The sequence below is a fragment of the Glycine soja genome, chromosome 7 (assembly GCF_004193775.1).
Source record: "Glycine soja cultivar W05 chromosome 7, ASM419377v2, whole genome shotgun sequence".
Taxonomy (NCBI): Eukaryota; Viridiplantae; Streptophyta; class Magnoliopsida; order Fabales; family Fabaceae; genus Glycine; species Glycine soja.
Window position 1 is genome coordinate 7,607,912 of NC_041008.1, and position 9,872 is coordinate 7,617,783.

General features: G+C 28.9%; 1 pseudogene; it reads right to left on the reverse strand.

The window, feature by feature from the left end:
* Nucleotides 1-628, reverse strand: LOC114419672 (annotated as a pseudogene).
* Between the last annotated feature and the right edge of the window lie 9,244 nt (nt 629-9,872).

Consider the following 9,872-nt stretch of genomic DNA (forward strand, 5'->3'; position numbering starts at 1 on the left):
TCAAAGGTTTAGATCGAGAGAAGTAGTTGTGAAGAAAGAAGTTTGGTGCTCATACGTGAACGGCTCGAAGTTGCTCTGCACCGGAATGACGTTGTCGACGATGGCGGAACTTTTCTGCTCCGTCTTTAGACCCATGGCCGCATAATCCAGATCTATTAGGAATCGGTTCGGTTACGGAGAATAAATACTGAGACGAATTTAGATCTGTCTTCGAATTAGGTAGTAGCCACGACGCGGCCTCAGCCTCCTTGGTGCTGACGTTAGTGTCAACGTTGATGTCAGAGAAGAAGCGGTGGTGGAAGTTGATCGGCGAGGAGGCCTTGACTGAGTGAACGAACTCGAAGAACGACATGACAGGGATGCACTCGTGGCGGCTGGCGAGGGGGTTGGCATAGTGAATATCGCAGTCACAGGTGAGGCAGAGAGCGGCAGAGAGCGGCAACGTCGGCCTTGCAAGTCACATGCGTCGCGCCTGCTCGCACTCCTCGCAGAGCGCGACACGCGGGTGGTGCAACACGAGCTTGTTGGTGGCATGAACCTTAGAGTCATAGGCGCCGCAGAGGAATGCCGCGTCGGGGCGACAGTACAAGGTAGCAGTGGCTGATTTGCATGAGTCACAGAGCTTGGCTTATAGCATTTTTTTCAACTATATAATTTACTTGATTTACCATATTCAAGAAGTTGTTTTTGAGAAAATTGGTATTGAGTTGGAGATGCTTTATTACTTTTTTTGACGTGGGTAGTGTGGGAGGGGTTAATTTTGTGTCTTGTTATGAAAATGAACAAGATGCTTGGATTTTTGAATAAATCATGGTTTAGTTTTTCCTTCATCAGTATGTGCATGTCTTTGTTCTCTGTTCTACTTCTTGCTCTCTAGGAAGGGTAAGAGATTGATCCTCTTTCACATTGCTAATGAATGAGTTGTTAAGTTCAGCTATAGTGGATTGTTTTTATATATGTCCATGTGGGCTTTATTCATGGATTTGATAACTAAGCAGAAACATTCCTTTCAATGCATTTTAATGGTGTTATCAGGTCTTTGAGAAGCTTGGACCAAGCTTATTTGATTTTCTAAAGAGGAATAAATAGTGCCCATTCCCTATGGATTTTAATTGGGAATTTGGATGTCAGCTTTTGGAATCTATAGCATGTATGTGGATTATTCTTGGCCTTCCGTTTATTTCTCATGTTTCATTCTTAAGTCTCTTGCTTACAAATCAAACCATGACTTTTTTTCCTTGGCATGCTTTCTTTGTTCAGGGATGCAGTGTATCCTTGTTGTGTCTGCTTACTTTAACTTGTTTCTTTTTCTTTATCATATTCAGATATGCACGAGCTACGCCTAATCCACACGAACTTGAAGCCAGAAAATATACTTCTTGTTTCCTCTAAATATGTAAAGCTCCCTAGCTATAAGGTATTTAGTATTTTTGGATCCAAACATAATAATGTTTGTAGACTGGTTATAATATATTTAAGGGAAATAATTGGATTGGTACAAGGAATTTCCTCAGATGGAAACGCAATTCAGGTGCTTGCCCAAGTCTAGTGCTATTAAGCTTATTGATTTTGGTAGTATTGCATATGATAATCAGAATCATAGCTCCATTGTTTCTATAAGGCATTACACAGTTCTTGAGATTATTTTAGGTAACTAAGTATGGTTTTGACTGCCAAGAATGTTTACTTGTTTTTCTATTGCCTTGTGTAAGTGTGTAACATAGAAAATATATAGTGCTTGGGAACGAAAAATTACTAATGATGACTAGGAGAAGTATTTCAACCTTCCAAAAATGTTATCAATAGCTTTCAGCACTTCTCTAGACAAACTTTTCAAGACTACGTGCTTGCTTTTAACTTTGTATTATCATGGACTTTTGTTGTTCAATGTATTGGCATATCTGAGTCCTAGCATTTTTCTTTTTTATTTCATCATGCTACGTACTTTATTATTTATTTTTTACACTATTTTATTTTGGTGCCCCTTTTGTTTCCCTTCTACTTTTATCATTATTGAGGTGTATTAAGAAAATTAGAAGAGCCAAATCTAGTCATTTTTTATGTAATGGTGTGCCATTTGTGAGACTGTTTATCTATTATTTACTAGATTGAGCCTTGTCTGACTAGATGAAATTAGAGACTATTGGGTCTGTAGCATATACTGTGTACTCGTTAATGCATTGCTTGAATGTTTCAAGTTTAGGATGGTCATATCCATGTGATTTGTGGAGTGTTGGATGTATTCTCATCGAACTATGCTCAACTTGTCTTCCATATCTATCAATATGTATTAGGCATGGCTTGAATATCGAACAACTAGTCTTAGCATATATCGTGTGTGTGCGCATGCGTACGTGCGTGTGATAACTTTAAATAACCCAAACATGTGTGTGCGTGCGTGTGCGTGTGATAACTTTAAATAACTCAAACATGTGTGTGTGTGATAACTTTAAATAACCTAAACATATTCTTAGCTATTCTTTGTAATTACTTTAAATAACCCAAACATATACCAACTTGTATTTTGTACGAAATTGTCTTAGAAATTTTTATTTTGTTAATCTCTTGTAATTAATATTAAAGTTTATTTATAAAATTAATATTTAAATGATAGATTAAATATAAATAATTTGTGAACCTCTTATTTTAATTTAATCTATCATTTAAGTATTTATTTAATAAATAAATTTTACTATTAATATTAATTACAATCATGCATGTTAATATAAATTGTTTTTAATCATTTATATTTTTTCTGATGGGATATAATTCAGAAAAAATATCAATAATTAAAAATAATATTTAATTCAAGGACGGTGCTGAGAAAGTAAGCATTCTAAGACGATGCTTAACACAATCTTAGAAGGTTAACTTTTAAAGACGGTGCTTACTCAACACTAACTTAGAAATCTTACTTTCAAAGACGGTATTTTTTACCCATCGTTGAAAGGTTTAACTTTCCATGACATGAGCTTCTACGACGGTCAACAACCATCGTTATATCCTATTTTTGACCGTCTTAAAAAAACTTTTTTATAGTAGTGATTAAAATAAACAATTGAGTTCATTATTACTTAGAATGACAACACATAAAGTGAGCAACCAAAGTTTGAATTAATCCTTATTAGAAGATATGTTTATATTTAGTATTTGACGGTGTCTCTAATAGGTCTCTAATAGATCGAACATTAATTATTTATAACAAAAATAGATGTGAGAAAAAAAGAATAACATCACACTTTATCAGTTCATTATTTGATATGCAGTCTATAAATCTTCAAATTACTCTATTCTGAATATTAATCTACAAGGGTGGTAATTTCTTCAATTTTTTTTTGTAAAAAAAAGTCTTCGAATTTTGAAAAAAAAAAGGTGAAATTGGATTAAACCATGATTTTAAAAGATGTAAGACTAACATCAAGTTTGACCAAATTTTCAATGATAAAAAACATTTTATTCAATTTTACTATTATTATTTAAATTATTTAAATATTAAATAATTAACTTACATATTTAATAATTATTAAAAATATGAGTGTGAAAGTAAAGGAGACACTAACTGGAGGGAAAAAGAAAAAAGTTAGCAAAAGATTAGAGTAGATAAACATGAGAGAAAGATATCTGAAAGCAAAATAGCGACACATAGAGAGTAGATAATAAAGAAGGAGGAGACCCGATACACATGACATTGGCACAAGAAGAATATCCAAATATTGACTCATATTAGTTTTAGTTTTCCAAAAATATTTTCCTCACATTTCATTTCTGTTAAAAGTTTACAACAATAACTATTTCAACATTAACATTTTTATTTCCAACATTAACATTCAAGGTGTCATACAAGAATAAAAAAATCAGATTATGATTCTAATATTCCCATAAGTACCTACAATTAAACTCTAATATTATCTTTGTTGGTGGTGGAGCTTGATTGTGAGCAGAAACATAAGCATTGACTGAGTGACTCAAAACACTACAAGAAAACCAGTGTTTAACCATGCCTAGAACCATCACAAAATAATCATTTAATTGTGACAAATAAAGTTAGCCACAGTTTACTTAATCGTGACAAATTGGAACGTTGCTAAAATAAGCGAGATATATTATTTAACCACGGTTACAGTTTTAGTAAGCCACTCCTGAACCAAATCTAAAATGTTCATAAAAATATGAAATATTTATCTAAAATGTTCATAAAAATATGAAATTCAATATTTCGCCATAGCTCAACCATGACTAATTTTAAACTTTGCCACGGTTTAATCGTAGCTAACTTATACATCCCTTTATTTTTAAAAGAAAAGTCCAATAAATATTTTATCTGCTTGATTTATAGTAATTTGTCATGTCTAATTAAACACCGCATTTTTGGTAGTGCAAGTACATTGTCTACAACAAGTAGATCATTAGTTTATATTTAGCAGAAAAATTAACAAATTAAATAAAGGACTTGGAAGGAGAATTTTGAAAATTTTAAAAATCAAGTACAGTAAAATTATTTTTAGAGAACTAAAACTAATATGGATCAATTAATATTTGGAGGAACAAAATATTTATCCCTTTATTTTTAATGCATCAATTTTCTCTTACATTATGATTCAATTTTGCTTAATGCTTATACTTATCATACTGTTCTATGTGTGCACATTTTTCATCATTTTTTTTCTTTTCCTTTTATTGTTAAATTTTGCTTTAAATTTATTTAACCGACTATTTTATTAAAAAAATATTATTAAAGTAAAATGTGTTTTTGATTGTTGAAGATTGGCTCAATATTAAAAAAATTACAAATGTGTTAAAGAAACATGAAAATCATTAATTCTCAAAAAACATATACAAATATTCTTAATAATATGTATGGTCAATTTTAGTCATTTCAACAAATCATAACTCCTAGGTAGGAAAAAACTTTCTCCATACCAAATGTCTCCAAAATAATAAATTTTATGATCATGTTTCTTTACCATTAATTACCCCAACAATTAAAATGCAATCATCTCATTTGAAATCGAGTACAATCAGAACATCCACAATGCAAGTATAGACGTATAGTTGCTTATTGAGTTAATGATTTTTCAATGAGTGCCATATTTCATTTTAGACTTAAGGTCTTTTTTTTTTTCTCCAACAGGAAACATTAAATGAATTACTTAAATGAGTCTCACATAATCATTCCATTAAATGATTATGAGTTTAGAAAATACATTTTTTCTTATTTAAAATTAGTTAAGCAAGGTTGCTAATATAAGTAAAGATGACATCATTTGCTCCAATAATTAATAAAAATTGTTAAGCAACAACGTTTCTTAAAATAAAGCAAGCCATCCAATAAATAAAGTTGATTAAAGTTTTTTTTTTTCATCATGACATCAATGCAAAATATTTATTAATTTTATTGATGTTTAATTTTTATTAAAAAATATGATAGATTACCTTTGGTAATATTCTTTTTCAATTATATTTTTTTATTTATAAGATTCAAACGTATAACCTTAAGTAAGAGAGAGTCAAATTTTACTTAAATCAACAACATATTTATTTGCTCAATAATTAAATAATTGTAATGATTAATAAAACTTTTATAATATAATTTTTAATTGAATCATATAATATCTTATCATTTTTAATCAAAATTAAGAATGGAAGTCAATGTAATAATTGATATTTTTAATTCTCTAGAACTAATATCCAAATTTAAATAATTCAATGCTAGGTTCTCTTGCAAATTCACGTACATCCAATGTATTTTTTAATGATTTTAATTATTGTTTCTGTAAAAAGGACATAGTACATAAACCAAAGTGGCCATTGACATGACCAATTCCAACTCGTAAGGAATTCTACTTCGGTATTTAGAGAATTATGAATTCTACAGTGGTGAAATTGATCATCCCTGACATGTTCAATCAAAATAATTGCAAAAGACAATGGTAATCATATTGCAAAGGCTTTTGAAACCCATGCCAGCAATGCGTTGTGCAGGGTTGGACGATATATATACCTTGATGGATGCAAAGAACATAAATGGAGTAAAATTCTAAAAAAATTTAATTCAATTATATAATAATTATACAAACTAGTATTACAGTTAATATATAGGATTTGCATCCGATTCTTATTTTTTTAAATGTAATTTTTATAAAATAAAAAAAAATAATGATAATAGACCACTAAATATTGATGTGAAATTATTTTATTTTAATAAGAAATCTAGAATTGAAATTCTAAATAGGCATTTATGTTAAATAATAGGAGGAACATCTTTTTTTACCCATAGTAGTCGTATTAGACTCGAATATGATTATTTTCAGTAAGAAATACCTATGATCTAAATAAAAAAAATGACCATAATAGTATTTACTTGGACTCCAATTTAAAGAGTTTTTACTGCAAACATAAATATTAATTATATTTTTTTACAATGAAAATATTGAGGTTAAAACTTTTTTTTATCAATAAATAATAATTGTTAATTTGTTAGTTTTTATTAAAAAAAATTAAAACTCACAACTTCTTTCCTAGAGTCATGTTTGAGGCAAGGCGAGTTAAACCTTTTTCTTAGGTTCACAAAAGTTATATATATATATATATATATATATATATATATATATATATATATATATATATATATATATATATATATATATATATATATATATATATATATTCTTTTCGTTGGGAGTCTTTCTCCGATCCCTCCATTCTCTTCTTCACTTCTAAATTAACTTTATAATTTCCAAATCCACATATAACCTTATGCAAACTATTCAATTTCTCCCACCACTGAATCTATACCTTAGTAGGTATATGAATATTAATTATAGCGTGTTCATTCCTGGAATAATAAAATTAGGGTTAAATATTGTATGATAAAACAGGAATGCCTATTAGAATTGATAATATATAGAAAGGAGCTATAACTTTAAAAATTTACTAGGGTCAGTCTAAGTGAAGAGTGTTTAGCTAGGTAGCTTGAACAAAATTCTGAGTTCAAATTATCTTATTATTGTTATATACTGCAAAAAACAAAAAAAACAAAAGTTCAGGATATCATTTTAAATTTGATCTTATAAATAATTAATAGCAAGCAATAGTATTATTTAACAGGTATGTATAAGCTACACCTTAATAATTGAGACAGATCTGATATGAGATATTTCTACATGTACCTGATGCATGAAATAGTTTCTGATCTAATAATTTAATGTAACAAGAAACTCATGTTAGATGACACTCACAGTAGTGGTCTCTCAAGTGACATTTATATAAATAATAATAATCTAACATATTATAGACTATTTATCTAGAAGTCCAACAGAATAATTAACCATTTAAAATTATTGATTAATACACATGCATAAGATAAAAACAAAACATGAAAAAATAATCGAACAAAAATTCCTAGATTATGGTGGTTCATGGTGGGGAATGTATATATGAACACGCTTATGCATGCATGAGTCAGTAACAATGCTGTAATGGCAATAGAGTTAAGCTAAGCATAATTGAGGCTTCTAGAGAGTTCGACTATTTATAGGGGGATGGGTTGTACCACAATATATAAAGGGTAGGCACCTTAATGACTATGGCCCATGTTTGGTACTAGATTTTTCAGGAAAAATAAATACTTACATTTTTATACGGGTCCAACAAAAAACGAATAAAAAACGAAAATTATTTTCCTTGCATAAACTGAATTAAACATATATATTCTACATTAGTGAGGCGTGGAGCTGCGTACCCTAAAACCCTAATATAACTCGAAGAGGGAAGTGGGGCACTGGCTGTATATCCTGGTATTCTAGCGACCTTTAAATTAATTCTGTTAAGTTCTGTGGGCGTAAAAGGCAATTTAAAGTAATTCTGTTAAGGTGTTGAAAGTAATTTTATATATAGTTTTCATGGTAATGTTGCAATATTGTTATTATTCTTCTCTTAAAAAATATTTTTATTTATTATTTACTCAATTTAATTAACTTTTATTTCATCCCAATAATTTATTCCACACTTCTATTAAATTTCATTTATTTTTTTTATTTCAATTTAATATATTCCAATGTTAATATTTAAATAAACTAATATAGAATATTTATTACAATATCATAAAAAGGCGTAAATAATCTTTTAAATTTTTTTGTTTTAGTGTTTACTACAAGTAATAGCTAGCGATAACCCATAAGAATAACATTAATATTTTATTGACTTGTTACATTATCCATAAGTTTGATAAAACAATTATATATACTTTTTTGGTAAATATTATGTTTCTAATATCTCATTATCTAATGTGATATCATCAACTATTTTGAACAAATGAAAAATTAAAACATAATTTGCTAAAAATATGTTACATGTTATTGTCTTTGTCAAACTTATTGATGACGTAATAAGTCAATAAATTGTCGATATCATTATTATGTTATCAGTTAAAGTTATTATTTGATAACAATGGTAAACAATTTTTTTTAAATCTTTAAAAAAAAACTAAAGACAAACTTTAAAGGACAAAATAAAAACACCCAATTTTATAAGGAGCAAAAGGTTATTTAAAACTTAAAAAAATACGGTTCACATGTTAAATCCATTTTTGAATAACCTATGTAAAATTCTAATGGTAACATTAAAGTGTTTCTTTTGTACTATAGTTTACACCAACTTAATTTAATCCAAACGAGTTTAATACATTGATGTAAAACTTCATTATGTTCATATGTGGAAAAAAATGATTTATTTATTAGCTGGATTTAATTTATATTTGATTTCTTTTGTAGATAAAATTTTCTTGCACCAACGACAAATATACACTATGAATGACATTAGTTTCTGATTCAGTCAACTGGAGAACACTTATGATCTCTAACTTAAAACAATAAAAGTCTACAACAACTTTATCAAGCCAGCTAAGCATTGATGTGCATTGTGTGCAACAACAAAAAAATTCAAATGTATGGTGAGCAAATTTTAACTTAACAAATTAAAAATTTGAGAATGGTAACTCAGTGCAACATTTAACGGTTTATTTTGTGGGCAGCAAAACGTGCAAGGGCCCTTTGTTCTTGTCACAAACATATAATTGGAAAATTGGTGGGACAGTAATTAAGAAAAAAGGTGGAGTTGCTACGAATAGAAAAGGATAACTCTTACATAGTTATTACATGGCATAAGGGGATTTGTACAGTTGCTTTATGGAAAACAAGTAGCTCAGACTTGCCCCACTATTACAAAAAGTAGTTTTAACATCGGCTTATTAACATCGATTTTTTACAAAACCGATGTTAAGTTAAACGCGGTGGCATATTTGTAAATAAAGTATCATTCTTAACATCGGTTTTCCAAAAAACCGATGTTAACTAATGATGTTAACATCGGTTTTTTGGAAAACCGATGTTAACATCATTTGTTAACATCGGTTTTTCAAAAACCGATGTTAATGCATACACGTTAACATCGGTTTTTCAAAAACCGATGTTAACGTGTAATATGTTAACATCGGTTTTCCAAAAAACCGATGTTAATGCATACACGTTAACATCGGTTTTTTGGAAAACCGATGTTAACATCATTAGTTAACATCGGTTTTTGAAAAACCGATGTTAACGTATGATATGTTAACATCGGTTTTCCAAAAAACCGATGTTAATATAATTTTTTTTTTAATTTTTATATATTTTAAAAAAATCATATATTGCGTTATTAATTATATTTTAATTAAAAATATATAATAATTAAGAAACAATTATAAATTCAAAAGGTAAACATTTAAACCATGAAAATCGAACTAATTAACATAACGCGTTAACTGAACCAACCATGTTGTGTGTTATCCTTTCCAAATGTGAAACTCACAAAACGATTCTGCTGCGTTACAGTTC